The 15045-nt window shown below is 50.1% G+C and overlaps 5 non-coding genes across 5 annotated transcripts; all 5 read right to left on the bottom strand.

Annotated features, from left to right (window-relative positions):
• Positions 1–814: 814 nt before the first annotated feature.
• Trnal-uaa lies at positions 815–898 on the bottom strand. The gene has a single exon. It is a non-coding gene; the product is annotated as a tRNA-Leu (tRNA).
• A 1788-nt stretch (positions 899–2686) lies between these two features.
• Positions 2687–2770, bottom strand: Trnal-uaa. The gene has a single exon. It is a non-coding gene; the product is annotated as a tRNA-Leu (tRNA).
• A 1790-nt stretch (positions 2771–4560) lies between these two features.
• Trnal-uaa lies at positions 4561–4644 on the bottom strand. Its single transcript has one exon. It is a non-coding gene; the product is annotated as a tRNA-Leu (tRNA).
• Positions 4645–6437: 1793 nt separating this feature from the next.
• Trnal-uaa lies at positions 6438–6521 on the bottom strand. Its single transcript has one exon. It is a non-coding gene; the product is annotated as a tRNA-Leu (tRNA).
• Positions 6522–13976: 7455 nt separating this feature from the next.
• On the bottom strand, positions 13977–14060 carry Trnal-uaa. The gene has a single exon. It is a non-coding gene; the product is annotated as a tRNA-Leu (tRNA).
• Positions 14061–15045: the final 985 nt, after the last annotated feature.

Genomic DNA, 15045 nt, shown 5'->3' with positions numbered 1-15045 from the left:
ATATGTAGAGGACAGGCGCTAGAAACGACTGGGAGAGACCAACTCGACAAACGCACAACGGACCCTTTCATTTGACTGTGGCCGCAGGTTCCCGAATTTGCGTCCCGAGAGGCAAGAGAGGGGTCAGCGTGCTGTACCGTATCATTACCTCGCAGCAACACCGAAAACTAAGGGAAAAGGCAAAATTAAAGAATCCAACAGCACGCAGACTTCTTAGTTAGCCACCGAGCCGTGTACTAAGCACGTAAAAACGCTGCTTAACTTCGGTGATCGGACGAGAACCCGTGTCGTCAGCGTGGCACACAAGTCGGCGAGAACGTTTCCAGACGTGCGGACATCCTAGTCCTTGTACAGATCACTTGGGATTTGCCTGGCAGTCTCTCGCGCTGCCTTTTAGGGAAGCAATATGGAATAGCCCTTGGTGGGATCTAACCCATAGCCTTCCCGTTGTTAGCATGACACACTAACTTAGTGAGCTTACTGCCCACGCAATACGGCCGCTTCAGAACTCCAGCACCTGAGCCACCGTTTCATCTATCTTTATTAAGGCCTTTCGATTCATTTAAACACGTATGCGTTGCTGTTGAGGTTTTCTCGCTGTCGCTTGGAACCCAGGGCCACAGCACAACAACAACGGAGACGTCCGTGAGAAGAGCTACACCTCGACGCAGGAAAAGTATGTTCCGCTATTTCTTTTCGACCGCTCGGGCTGTCACTGTCGTCTCTAGTTAAATCTGCATGGCGTGTTTCTGCATAATTTACTTGTTCTGAAAGATCAAGGGAGTATGTTAGTTTCAGAATGTTTAAAATGCATTGTCAGATGTGTGGTTCGCACCCACGCTCCCTTACGGGAACCAGAGCTTAAATCTGGCGCCTTAGACCGCTCGGCCAATCTGACGTGCGAGGAAAGAGCTCCAGAGACTTCAATCTCTAGCAATATCTCAAAGAACCTCGCTGCGAAACCTGTTTCTTTTTTCGGTAGGATGGAATTATGTCAGTTTTAGAAAATTTAAGACGCAATGTCAGACGTGGCGTAGGAAATGCACCCTCCCTTTCGGGAACCAATGTGGCGCGTTGGACCGCATTCTTCCGTCGTTTCCAGTTTGAACTGTAACTAGCAAAACTGTATTTAGTAATAGGAACATTTTCACAATGATGCAAAGAAAACTAGATATTAGCCAACGGCAAATAAGGCCGTTTCCTAGCAACAGCCACGCTGTGCATTACGCACTCGTGGGAAGCCAATGAAATACTTCCCGTGAGGCTCAAACTGTCGTCCTTCACTTTACAATACTTAGGCACTGCCCCGGTGGTACCGACGCGTACATACTGAAACGTCTTTGGATCGTCAGTGAGTACTTCATATTAGAAATTTCGTGTTCGCCCTGATGTGCATTAAAGGGCAGATTCTTCAATAAAAGTTAGTTCTGCGCTCAGTTTCAGTATATGGCCCTAGCAGCACCAGGAAAACGGGTTCAGATGTGCTCGCCTTCCACTCGGCGTTGAGCGCCTACAGCGAGATTGCCTTCGGCCTCTGGCGCCAGGAGGGAAGGCGACACATCACGGCGCAAGCAGCGCGTAGCAGAAGGCGGTGGTGGTGTGTCGGTCAGCATGATTGCTTCCCAAGTAGCTGACCCGGGTTCGAAACCCGGACACCGCACGGAAGTTGTCTTCTTTACTCAGGAGAGTGTTTCCAACGCTCGCGATCGTCGAATTTCCGAACTGTCGTGTTACGAATGGTTTTCCTTCGCCACTCGTCCCGCTCCGCGTAGGCTAGTACGGATTGCAATTCACAGCATCGTGTGTCCCCATGTGTCGACTTGTCTCGACTTTGCTCGGCTGACGCGAAAGCTGACGCTTGCAAATGGGCGTATATGTAGAGGACAGGCGCTAGAAACGACTGGGAGAGACCAACTCGACAAACGCACAACGGACCCTTTCATTTGACTGTGGCCGCAGGTTCCCGAATTTGCGTCCCGAGAGGCAAGAGAGGGGTCAGCGTGCTGTACCGTATCATTACCTCGCAGCAACACCGAAAACTAAGGGAAAAGGCAAAATTAAAGAATCCAACAGCACGCAGACTTCTTAGTTAGCCACCGAGCCGTGTACTAAGCACGTAAAAACGCTGCTTAACTTCGGTGATCGGACGAGAACCCGTGTCGTCAGCGTGGCACACAAGTCGGCGAGAACGTTTCCAGACGTGCGGACATCCTAGTCCTTGTACAGATCACTTGGGATTTGCCTGGCAGTCTCTCGCGCTGCCTTTTAGGGAAGCAATATGGAATAGCCCTTGGTGGGATCTAACCCATAGCCTTCCCGTTGTTAGCATGACACACTAACTTAGTGAGCTTACTGCCCACGCAATACGGCCGCTTCAGAACTCCAGCACCTGAGCCACCGTTTCATCTATCTTTATTAAGGCCTTTCGATTCATTTAAACACGTATGCGTTGCTGTTGAGGTTTTCTCGCTGTCGCTTGGAACCCAGGGCCACAGCACAACAACAACGGAGACGTCCGTGAGAAGAGCTACACCTCGACGCAGGAAAAGTATGTTCCGCTATTTCTTTTCGACCGCTCGGGCTGTCACTGTCGTCTCTAGTTAAATCTGCATGGCGTGTTTCTGCATAATTTACTTGTTCTGAAAGATCAAGGGAGTATGTTAGTTTCAGAATGTTTAAAATGCATTGTCAGATGTGTGGTTCGCACCCACGCTCCCTTACGGGAACCAGAGCTTAAATCTGGCGCCTTAGACCGCTCGGCCAATCTGACGTGCGAGGAAAGAGCTCCAGAGACTTCAATCTCTAGCAATATCTCAAAGAACCTCGCTGCGAAACCTGTTTCTTTTTTCGGTAGGATGGAATTATGTCAGTTTTAGAAAATTTAAGACGCAATGTCAGACGTGGCGTAGGAAATGCACCCTCCCTTTCGGGAACCAATGTGGCGCGTTGGACCGCATTCTTCCGTCGTTTCCAGTTTGAACTGTAACTAGCAAAACTGTATTTAGTAATAGGAACATTTTCACAATGATGCAAAGAAAACTAGATATTAGCCAACGGCAAATAAGGCCGTTTCCTAGCAACAGCCACGCTGTGCATTACGCACTCGTGGGAAGCCAATGAAATACTTCCCGTGAGGCTCAAACTGTCGTCCTTCACTTTACAATACTTAGGCACTGCCCCGGTGGTACCGACGCGTACATACTGAAACGTCTTTGGATCGTCAGTGAGTACTTCATATTAGAAATTTCGTGTTCGCCCTGATGTGCATTAAAGGGCAGATTCTTCAATAAAAGTTAGTTCTGCGCTCAGTTTCAGTATATGGCCCTAGCAGCACCAGGGAAAACGGGTTCAGATGTGCTCGCCTTCCACTCGGCGTTGAGCGCCTACAGCGAGATTGCCTTCGGCCTCTGGCGCCAGGAGGGAAGGCGACACATCACGGCGGAAGCAGCGCGTAGCAGAAGGCGGTGGTGGTGTGTGCGGTCAGCATGATTGCTTCCCAAGTAGCTGACCCGGGTTCGAAACCCGGACACGCACGGAAGTTGTCTTCTTTACTCAGGAGAGTGTTTTCCAACGCTCGCGATCGTCGAATTTCCGAACTGTCGTGTTACGAATGGTTTTCCTTCGCCACTCGTCCCCGCTCCGCGTAGGCTAGTACGGATTGCAATTCACAGCATCGTGTGTCCCCATGTGTCGACTTGTCTCGACTTTGCTCGGCTGACGCGAAAGCTGACGCTTGCAAATGGGCGTATATGTAGAGGACAGGCGCTAGAAACGACTGGGAGAGACCAACTCGACAAACGCACAACGGACCCTTTCATTGACTGTGGCCGCAGGTTCCCGAATTTGCGTCCCGAGAGGCAAGAGAGGGGTCAGCGTGCTGTACCGTATCATTACTCGCAGGCAACACCGAAAACTAAGGGAAAAGGCAAAATTAAAGAATCCAACAGCACGCAGACTTCTTAGTTAGCCACCGAGCCGTGTACTAAGCACGTAAAAAACGCTGCTTAACTTCGGTGATCGGACGAGAACCCGTGTCGTCAGCGTGGCACACAAGTCGGCGAGAACGTTTCCAGACGTGCGGACATCCTAGTCCTTGTACAGATCACTTGGGATTTGCTGGCAGTCTCTCGCCGCTGCCTTTTAGGGAAGCAATAGGAATAGCCCTTGGTGGGATCTAACCCATAGCCTTCCCGTTGTTAGCATGACACACTAACTTAGTGAGCTTACTGCCCACGCAATACGGCCGCTTCAGAACTCCAGCACCTGAGCCACCGTTTCATCTATCTTTATTAAGGCCTTTCGATTCATTTAAACACGTATGCGTTGCTGTTGAGGTTTTCCTCGCTGTCGCTTGGACCCAGGGCCACAGCACAACAACAACGGAGACGTCCGTGAGAAGAGCTACACCTCGACGCAGGAAAAGTATGTTCCGCTATTTCTTTTCGACCGCTCGGGCTGTCACTGTCGTCTCTAGTTAAATCTGCATGGCGTGTTTCTGCATAATTTACTTGTTCTGAAAGATCAAGGGAGTATGTTAGTTTCAGAATGTTTAAAATGCATTGTCAGATGTGTGGTTCGCACCCACGCTCCCTTACGGGAACCAGAGCTTAAATCTGGCGCCTTAGACCGCTCGGCCAATCTGACGTGCGAGGAAAGAGCTCCAGAGACTTCAATCTCTAGCAATATCTCAAAGAACCTCGCTGCGAAACCTGTTTCTTTTTTCGGTAGGATGGAATTATGTCAGTTTTAGAAATTAAGACGCAATGTCAAGACGTGGCGTAGAAATGCACCTCCCTTTCGGGAACCAATGTGGCGCGGTTGGGACCGCATTTTCCGTCGTTTCCAGTTTGAACTGTAATCTAGCAAAACTGTATTTAGTAATAGGACATTTTCACAATGATTGCAAAGAAAACTAGATATTAGCCAACGGCAAATAAGGCCGTTTCCTAGCAACAGCCACGCTGTGCATTACGCACTCGTGGGAAGCCAATGAAATACTTCCCGTGAGGGCTCAAACTGTCGTCCTTCACTTTACAATACTTAGGCACTGCCCCGGTGGTACCGTCGCGTACATACTGAAACGTCTTTGGATCGTCAGTGAGTACTTCATAATAGAAATTTCGTGTTCGCCCTGATGTGCATTTAAAGGGCAGATTCTTCAGTAAAAGTTAGTTCTGCGCTCAGTTTCAGTATATGGTCCTAGGCAGCACCAGGAAAACGGGTTCAGATGTCTCGCCTTCCACTTGGCGTTGAGCGCCTACAGCGAGCTTGCCTTCGGCCTCTGGCGCCAGGAGGGAAGGCGACACATCACGGCGCAAGCAGCGCGTAGCAGAAGGCGGTGGTGGTGTGTCGGTCAGCATGATTGCTTCCCAAGTAGCTGACCCGGGTTCGAAACCCGGACACCGCACGGAAGTTGTCTTCTTTACTCAGGAGAGTGTTTTCCAACGCTCGCGATCGTCGAATTTCCGAACTGTCGTGTTACGAATTGTTTTCCTTCGCCACTCGTCCCGCTCCGCCTAGGCTAGTACGGATTGCAATTCACAGCATCGTGTGTCCCCATGTGTCGACTTGTCTCGACTTTGCTCGGCTGACGCGAAAGCTGACGCTTGCAAATGGGCGTTATATGTAGAGGACAGGCGCTAGAAACGACTGGGAGAGACCAACTCGACAAACGCACAACGGACCCTTTCATTTGACTGTGGCCGCAGGTTCCCGAATTTGCGTCCCGAGAGGCAAGAGAGGGTCAGCGTGCTGTACCGTATCATTACCCTCGCAGCAAGCACCCGAAAACTAAGGGAAAAGGCAAAATTAAAGAATCCAACAGCACGCAGACTTCTTAGTTAGCCACCGAGCCGTGTACTAAGCACGTAAAAACGCTGCTTAACTTCGGTGATCGGACGAGAACCCGTGTCGGTCAGCGTGGCACACAAGTCGGCGAGAACGTTTCCAGACGTGCGGACATCCTAGTCCTTGTACAGATCACTTGGGATTTGCCTGGCAGTCTCTCGCGCTGCCTTTTAGGGAAGCATATGAATAGCCCTTGGTGGGATCTAACCCATAGCCTTCCCGTTGTTAGCATGACACACTAACTTAGTGAGCTTACTGCCCACGCAATTACGGCCGCTTCAGAACTCCAGCACCTGAGCCACCGTTTCATCTATCTTTATTAAGGCCTTTCGATTCATTTAAACACGTATGCGTTGCTGTTGAGGTTTTCTCGCTGTCGCTTGGAACCCAGGGCCACAGCACAACAACAACGGAGACGTCCGTGAGAAGAGCTACACCTCGACGCTAGGAAAAGTATGTTCCGCTATTTCTTTTCGACCGCTCGGGCTGTCACTGTCGTCTCTAGTTAAATCTGCATGGCGTGTTTCTGCATAATTTACTTGTCTGAAAGATCAAGGAGTATGTTAGTTTCAGAATGTTTAAAAATGCATTGTCAGATGTGTGGATCGCACCCACGCTCCCTTACGGGAACCAGAGCTTAAATCTGGCGCCTTAGACCGCTCGGCCAATCTGACGTGCGAGGAAAGAGCTCCAGAGACTTCAATCTCTAGCAATATCTCAAAGAACCTCGCTGCGAAAACCTGTTTCTTTTTTCGGTAGGATGGAATTATGTCAGTTTTAGAAAATTTAAGACGCAATGTCAGACCGTGGCGTAGGAAATGCACCCTCCCTTTCGGGAACCAATGTGGCGCGTTGGACCGCATTCTTCCGTCGTTTCCAGTTTGAACTGTAACTAGCAAAACTGTATTTAGTAATAGGAACATTTTCACTATGATGCAAAGAAAACTAGATATTAGCCAACGGCAAATAAGGCCGTTTCCTAGCAACAGCCACGCTGTGCATTACGCACTCGTGGGAAGCCAATGAAATACTTCCCGTGAGGCTCAAACTGTCGGTCCTTCACTTTACAATACTTAGGCACTGCCCCGGTGGGTACCGACGCGTACATACTGAAACGTCTTTGGAATCGTCAGTGAGTACTTCATATTAGAAATTTCGTGTTCGCCCTGATGTGCATTAAAGGGCAGATTCTCAGTAAAAGTTAGTTCTGCGCTCAGTGTTCAGTATATGGTCCTAGCAGCACCAGGAAAACGGGTTCAGATGGTGCTCGCCTTCCACTTGGCGTTGAGCGCCTTACAGCGAGATTGCCTTCGGCCTCTGGCGCCAGGAGGGAAGGCGACACATCACGGCGCAAGCAGCGCGTAGCAGAAGGCGGTGGTGGTGTGTCGGTCAGCATGATTGCTTCCCCCAAGTAGCTGACCCGGGTTCGAAACCCGGACACCCGCACGGAAGTTGTCTTCCTTTACTCAGGAGAGTGTTTCCAACGCTCGCGATCGTCGAATTTCCGAACTGTCGTGTTACGAATTGTTTTCCTTCGCCACTCGTCCGCTCCGCCTAGGCTAGTACGGATTGCAATTCACAGCATCGTGTGTCCCCATGTGTCGACTTGTCTCGACTTTGCTCGGCTGACGCGAAAGCTGACGCTTGCAAATGGGCGTATATGTAGAGGACAGGCGCTAGAAACGACTGGGAGAGACCAACTCGACAAACGCACAACGGACCCCTTTCATTTGACTGTGGCCGCAGGTTCCCGAATTTGCGTCCCGAGAGGCAAGAGAGGGGGTCAGCGTGCTGTACCGTATCATTACCTCGCAGCAACACCGAAAACTAAGGGAAAAGGCAAAATTAAAGAATCCAACAGCACGCAGACTTCTTAGTTAGCCACCGAGCCGTGTACTAAGCACGTAAAAACGCTGGCTTAACTTCGGTGATCGACGAGAACCCGTGTCGTCAGCGTGGCACACATGTCGGCGAGAACGTTCCAGACGTGCGGTCATCCTAGTCCTTGTACAGATCACTTGGGATTTGCCTGGCAGTCTCTCGCGCTGCCTTTTAGGGAAGCAATATGGAATAGCCCTTGGTGGGATCTAACCCATAGCCTTCCCGTTGTTAGCATGACACACTAACTTAGTGAGCTTACTGCCCACGCAATACGGCCGCTTCAGAACTCCAGCACCTGAGCCACCGTTTCATCTATCTTTATTAAGGCCTTTCGATTCATTTAAACACGTATGCGTTGCTGTTGAGGTTTTCTCGCTGTCGCTTGGAACCCAGGGCCACAGCACAACAACAACGGAGACGTCCGTGAGAAGAGCTACACCTCGACGCAGGAAAAGTATGTTCCGCTATTTCTTTTCGACCGCTCGGGCTGTCACTGTCGTCTCTAGTTAATTCTGCATGGCGTGTTTCTGCATAATTTACTTGTTCTGAAAGATCAAGGGAGTATGTTAGTTTCAGAATGTTTAAAATGCATTGTCAGATGTGTGGTTCGCACCCACGCTCCCTTACGGGAACCAGAGCTTAATCTGGCGCCTAGACCGCTCGGCCAATCTGACGTGCGAGGAAAGAGCTCCAGAGACTTCAATCTCTAGCAATATCTCAAAGAACCTCGCTGCGAACCTGTTTCTTTTTCGGTAGGATGGAATTATGTCAGTTTTAGAAAATTTTAAGACGCATGTCAGACGTGGCGTAGGAAATGCACCCTCCCTTTCGGGAACCAATGTGGCGCGTTGGGACCGCATTCTTCCGTCGTTTCCAGTTTGAACTGTAAACTAGCAAAACTGTATTTAGTAATAGGAACATTTTCACAATGATGCAAAGAAAACTAGATATTAGCCAACGGCAAATAAGGCCGTTTCCTAAGCAACAGCCACGCTGTGCATTACGCACTCGTGGGAAGCCAATGAAATACTTCCCGTGAGGCTCAAACTGTCGTCCTTCACTTTACAATACTTAGGCACTGCCCCGGTGGTACCGACGCGTACATACTGAAACGTCTTTGGATCGTCAGTGAGTACTTCATATTAGAAATTTCGTGTTCGCCCTGATGTGGCATTAAAGGGCAGATTCTTCAGTAAAAGTTAGTTCTGCGCTCAGTTTCAGTATATGGTCCTAGCAGCACCAGGAAAACGGGGTTCAGATGTGCTCGCCTTCCACTTGGCGTTGAGCGCCCTACAGCGAGATTGCCTTCGGCCTCTGGCGCCAGGAGGGAAGGCGACACATCACGGCGCAAGCAGCGCGTAGCAGAAGGCGGTGGTGGTGTGTGTCGGTCAGCATGATTGCTTCCCAAGTAGCTGACCCGGGTTCGAAACCCGGACACCGCACGGAAGTTGTCTTCTTTACTCAGGAGAGTGTTTCAACGCTCGCGATCGTCGAATTTCCGAACTGTCGTGTTACGAATTGTTTTCCTTCGCCACTCGTCCCGCTCCGCCTAGGCTAGTACGGATTGCAATTCACAGCATCGTGTGTCCCCATGTGTCGACTTGTCTCGACTTTGCTCGGCTGACGCGAAAGCTGACGCTTGCAAATGGGCGTATATGTAGAGGACAGGCGCCTAGAAACGACTGGAAGAGACCAACTCGACAAACGCACAACGGACCCTTTCATTTGACTGTGGGCCGCAGGTTCCCGAATTTGCGTCCCGAGAGGCAAGAGAGGGGTCAGCGTGCTGTACCGTATCATTACCTCGCAGCAACACCGAAAACTAAGGGAAAAGGCAAAATTTAAAGAATCCAACAGCACGCAGACTTCTTAGTTAGCCACCGAGCCGTGTACTAAGCACGTAAAAACGCTGCTTAACTTCGGTGATCGGACGAGAACCCGTGTCGTCAGCGTGCACACAAGTCGGCGAGAACGTTTCCAGACGTGCGGACATCCTAGTCCTTGTACAGATCACTTGGGATTTGCCTGGCAGTCTCTCGCGCTGCCTTTTAGGGAAGCAATATGGAATAGCCCTTGGTGGGATCTAACCCATAGCCTTCCCGTTGTTAGCATGACACAGCTAACTTAGTGAGCTTACTGCCCACGCAATACGGCCGCTTCAGAACTCCAGCACCTGAGCCACGGTTTCATCTATCTTTATTAAGGCCTTTCGATTCATTTAAACACGTATGCGTTGCTGTTGAGGTTTTCTCGCTGTCGCTTGGAACCAGGGCCACGCACAACAACAACGGAGACGTCCGTGAGAAGAGCTACACCTCGACGCAGGAAAAGTATGTTCCGCTATTTCTTTTCGACCGCTCGGGCTGTCACTGTCGTCTCTAGTTTAAATCTGCATGGGTGTTTCTGCATAATTTACTTGTTCTGAAAGATCAAGGGAGTATGTTAGTTCAGAATGTTTAAAATGCATTGTCAGATGTGTGGTTCGCACCCACGCTCCTTACGGGACCAGAGCTTAAATCTGGCGCCTTAGACGCTCGGCCAATCTGACGTTGCGAGGAAAGAGCTCCAGAGACTTCAATCTCTAGCAATATCTCAAAGAACCTCGCTGCGAAATAAACCTGTTTCTTTTTTCGGTAGGATGGAATTATGTCAGTTTTAGAAAATTTAAGACGCAATGTCAGACGTGGCGTAGGAAATGCACCCTCCCTTTCGGGAACCAATGTGGCGCGTTGGACCGCATTCTTCCGTCGTTTCCAGTTTGAACTGTAACTAGCAAAACTGTATTTAGTAATAGGAACATTTTGCACAATGATGCAAAGAAAACTAGATATTAGCCAACGGCAAATAAGGCCGTTTCCTAGCAACAGCCACGCTGTGCATTACGCACTCGTGGGAAGCCAATGAAATACTTCCCGTGAGGCTCAAACTGTCGTCCTTCACTTTACAATACTTAGGCACTGCCCCGGTGGTACCGACGCGTACATACTGAAACGTCTTTGGATCCGTCAGTGAGTACTTCATATTAGAAATTTCGTGTTCGCCCTGATGTGCATTAAAGGGCAGATTCTTCAGTAAAAGTTAGTTCTGCGCTCAGTTTCAGTATATGGTCCTAGCAGCACCAGGAGAAACGGGTTCAGATGTGCTCGCCTTCCACTTGGCGTTGAGCGCCTACAGCGAGATTGCCTTCGGCCTCTGGCGCCAGGAGGGAAGGCGACACATCACGGCGCAAGCAGCGCGTAGCAGAAGGCGGTGGTGGTGTGTCGGTCAGCATGATTGCTTCCCAAGTAGCTGACCCGGGTTCGAAACCCGGACACCGCACGGAAGTTGTCTTCTTTACTCAGGAGAGTGTTTCCAACGCTCGCGATCGTCGAATTTCCGAACTGTCGTGTTACGAATTGTTTTCCTTCGCCACTCGTCCCGCTCCGCCTAGGCTAGTACGGATTGCAATTCACAGCATCGTGTGTCCCCATGTGTCGACTTGTCTCGACTTTGCTCGGCTGACGCGAAAGCTGACGCTTGACGCTTGCAAATGGGCGTATATGTAGAGGACAGGCGCTAGAAACGACCTGGGAGAGACCAACTCGACAAAACGCACAACGGACCCTTTCATTTGACTGTGGCCGCAGGTTCCCGAATTTGCGTCCCGAGAGGCAAGAGAGGGGTATACAGCGTGCTGTACCGTATCATTACCTCGCAAGCAACACCGAAAACTAAGGGGAAAAGGCAAAATTAAAGAATCCAACAGCACGCAGACTTCTTAGTTAGCCACCGAGCCGTGTACTAAGCACGTAAAAACGCTGCTTAACTTCGGTGATCGGACGAGAACCCGTGTCGTCAGCGTGGCACACAAGTCGGCGAGAACGTTTCCTGACGTGCGGACATCCTAGTCCTTGTACAGATCACTTGGGATTTGCCTGGCAGTCTCTCGCGCTGCCTTTTAGGGAAGCAATATGGAATAGCCCTTGGTGGGATCTAACCCATAGCCTTCCCGTTGTTAGCATGACCACACTAAACTTAGTGAGCTTACTGCCCACGCAATACGGCCGCTTCAGAACTCCAGCACCTGAGCCACCGTTTCATCTATCTTTATTAAGGCCTTTCGATTCATTTAAACACGTATGCGTTGCTGTTGAGGTTTTCTCGCTGTCGCTTGGAACCCAGGGCCACAGCACAAACAACAACGGAGACGTCCGTGAGAAGAGCTACACCTCGACGCAGGAAAAGTATGTTCCGCTATTTCTTTTCGACCGCTCGGGCTGTCACTGTCGTCTCTAGTTAAATCTGGCATGGCGTGTTTCTGCATAATTTACTTGTTCTGAAAGATCAAGGGAGTATGTTAGTTTCAGAATGTTTAAAATGCATTGTCAGATGTGTGGTTCGCACCCACGCTCCCTTACGGGAACCAGAGCTTAAATCTGGCGCCTTAGACCGCTCGGCCCAATCTGACGTGCGAGGAAAGAGCTCCAGAGACTTCTATCTCTAGCAATATCTCAAAGAACCTCGCTGCGAAACCTGTTTCTTTTTTCGGTAGGATGGAATTATGTCAGTTTTAGAAAATTTAAGACGCAATGTCAGACGAGGCGTAGGAAATGCACCCTCCCTTTCGGGAACCAATGTGGCGCGTTGGACCGCATTCTTCCGTCGTTTCCAGTTTTGAACTGTAACTAGCAAAACTGTATTTAGTAATAGGAACATTTTCACAATGATGCAAAGAAAACTAGATATTAGCCAACGGCAAATAAGGCCGTTTCCTAGCAACAGGCCACGCTGTGCATTACGCACTCGTGGGAAGCCAATGAAATACTTCCCGTGAGGCTCAAACTGTCGTCCTTCACTTTACAATACTTAGGCACTGCCCCGGTGGTACCGACGCGTACATACTGAAACGTCTTTGGATCGTCAGTGAGTACTTCATATTAGAAATTTCGTGTTCGCCCTGATGTGCATTAAAGGGCAGATTCTTCAGTAAAAGTTAGTTCTGCGCTCAGTTTCAGTATATGGCCCTAGCAGCACCAGGAAAAACGGGTTCAGATGTGCTCGCCTTCCACTCGGCGTTGAGCGTCTACAGCGAGATTGCCTTCGGCCTCTGGCGCCAGGAGGGAAGGCGACACATCACGGGCGCAAGCAGCGCGTAGCAGAAGGCGGTGGAGGTGTGTCGGTCAGCATGATTGCTTCCCCAAGTAGCTGACCCGGGTTCGAAACCCGGACACACCGCACGGAAGTTGTCTTCTTTACTCAGGAGAGTGTTTCCAACGCTCGCGATCGTCGAATTTCCGAACTGTCGTGGTTACGAATTGTTTTCCTTCGCCACTCGTCCCGCTCCGCCTAGGCTAGTACGGATTGCAATTCACAGCATCGGTGTGTCCCCATGTGTCGACTTGTCTCGACTTTGCTCGGCTGACGCGAAAGCTGACGCTTGGCATATGGGCGTATATGTAGAGGACAGGCGCTAGAAACGACTGGGAGAGACCAACTCGACAAACGCACAACGGACCCTTTCATTTGACTGTGGCCGCAGGTTCCCGAATTTGCGTCCCGAGAGGCAAGAGAGGGGGTCAGCGTGCTGTACCGTATCATTACCTCGCAGCAACACCGAAAACTAAGGGAAAAGGCAAAATTAAAGAATCCAACAGCACGCAGACTTCTTAGTTAGCCACCGAGCCGTGTACTAAGCACGTAAAAACGCTGCTTAACTTCGTGATCGGACGAGAACCCGTGTCGTCAGCGTGGCACACAAGTCGGCGAGAACGTTTCCAGACGTGCGGACATCCTAGTCCTTGTACAGATCACTTGGGATTTGCCTGGCAGTCCTCTCGCGCTGCCTTTTAGGGAAGCAATATGGAATAGCCCTTGGTGGGATCTAACCCATAGCCTTCCCGTTGTTAGCATGACACACTAACTTAGTGAGCTTACTGCCCACGCAATACGGCCGCTTCAGAACTCCAGCACCTGAGCCACCGTTTCATCTATCTTTATTAAGGCCTTTCGATTCATTTAAACACGTAATGCGTTAGCTGTTGAGGTTTTCTCGCTGTCGCTTGGAACCCAGGGCCACAGCACAACAACAACGGAGACGTCCGTGAGAAGAGCTACACCTCGACGCAGGAAAAGTATGTTCCGCTATTTCTTTTCGACCGCTCGGGCTGTCACTGTCGTCTCTAGTTAAATCTGCATGGCGTGTTTCTGCATAATTTACTTGTTCTGAAAGATCAAGGGAGTATGTTAGTTTCAGAATGTTTAAAATGCATTGTCAGATGTGTGGTTCGCACCCACGCTCCCTTACGGGAACCAGAGCTTAAATCTGGCGCCTTAGACCGCTCGGCCAATCTGACGTGCGAGGAAAGAGCTCCAGAGACTTCAATCTCTAGCAATATCTCAAAGAACCTCGCTGCGAAACCTGTTTCTTTTTTCGGTAGGATGGAATTATGTCAGTTTTAGAAAATTTAAGACGCAATGTCAGACGTGGCGTAGGAAATGCACCCTCCCTTTCGGGAACCAATGTGGCGCGTTGGACCGCATTCTTCCGTCGTTTCCAGTTTGAACTGTAACTAGCAAAACTGTATTTAGTAATAGGAACATTTTCACAATGATGCAAAGAAAACTAGATATTAGCCAACGGCAAATAAGGCCGTTTCCTAGCAACAGCCACGCTGTGCATTACGCACTCGTGGGAAGCCAATGAAATACTTCCCGTGAGGCTCAAACTGTCGTCCTTCACTTTACAATACTTAGGAACTGCCCCGGTGGTACCGACGCGTACATACTGAAACGTCTTTGGATCGTCAGTGAGTACTTCATATTAGAATTTCGTGTTCGCCCTGATGTGCATTAAAGGGCAGATTCTTCAGTAAAAGTTAGTTCTGCGCTCAGTTTCAGTATATGGCCCTAGCAGCACCAGAAAACGGGGTTCAGATGTGCTCGCCTTCCACTCGGCGTTGAGCGTCTACAGCGAGATTGCCTTCGGCCTCTGGCGCCAGGAGGGAAGGCGACACATCACGGCGCAAGCAGCGCGTAGGCAGAAGGCGGTGGTGGTGTGTCGGTCAGCATGATTTGCTTCCCAAGTAGCTGACCCGGGTTCGAAACCCGGACACCGCACGGAAGTTGTCTTCTTTACTCAGGAGTGTTTTCCAACGCTCGCGATCGTCGGAATTTCCGAACTGTCGTGTTACGAATTGTTTTCCTTCGCACTCGTCCCGCTCCGCCTAGGCTAGTACGGATTGCAATTCACAGCATCGTGTGTCCCCATGTGTCGACTTGTCTCGACTTTGCTCGGCTGACGCGAAAGCTGACGCTTGCAAATGGGCGTATATGTAGAGG

This window comes from Schistocerca americana, chromosome 7, assembly GCF_021461395.2.
Source record: "Schistocerca americana isolate TAMUIC-IGC-003095 chromosome 7, iqSchAmer2.1, whole genome shotgun sequence".
NCBI lineage: Eukaryota > Metazoa > Arthropoda > Insecta > Orthoptera > Acrididae > Schistocerca > Schistocerca americana.
Note: the sequence above shows the minus strand (reverse complement) of the source record. Positions and strands in the feature narration are given on the sequence as shown.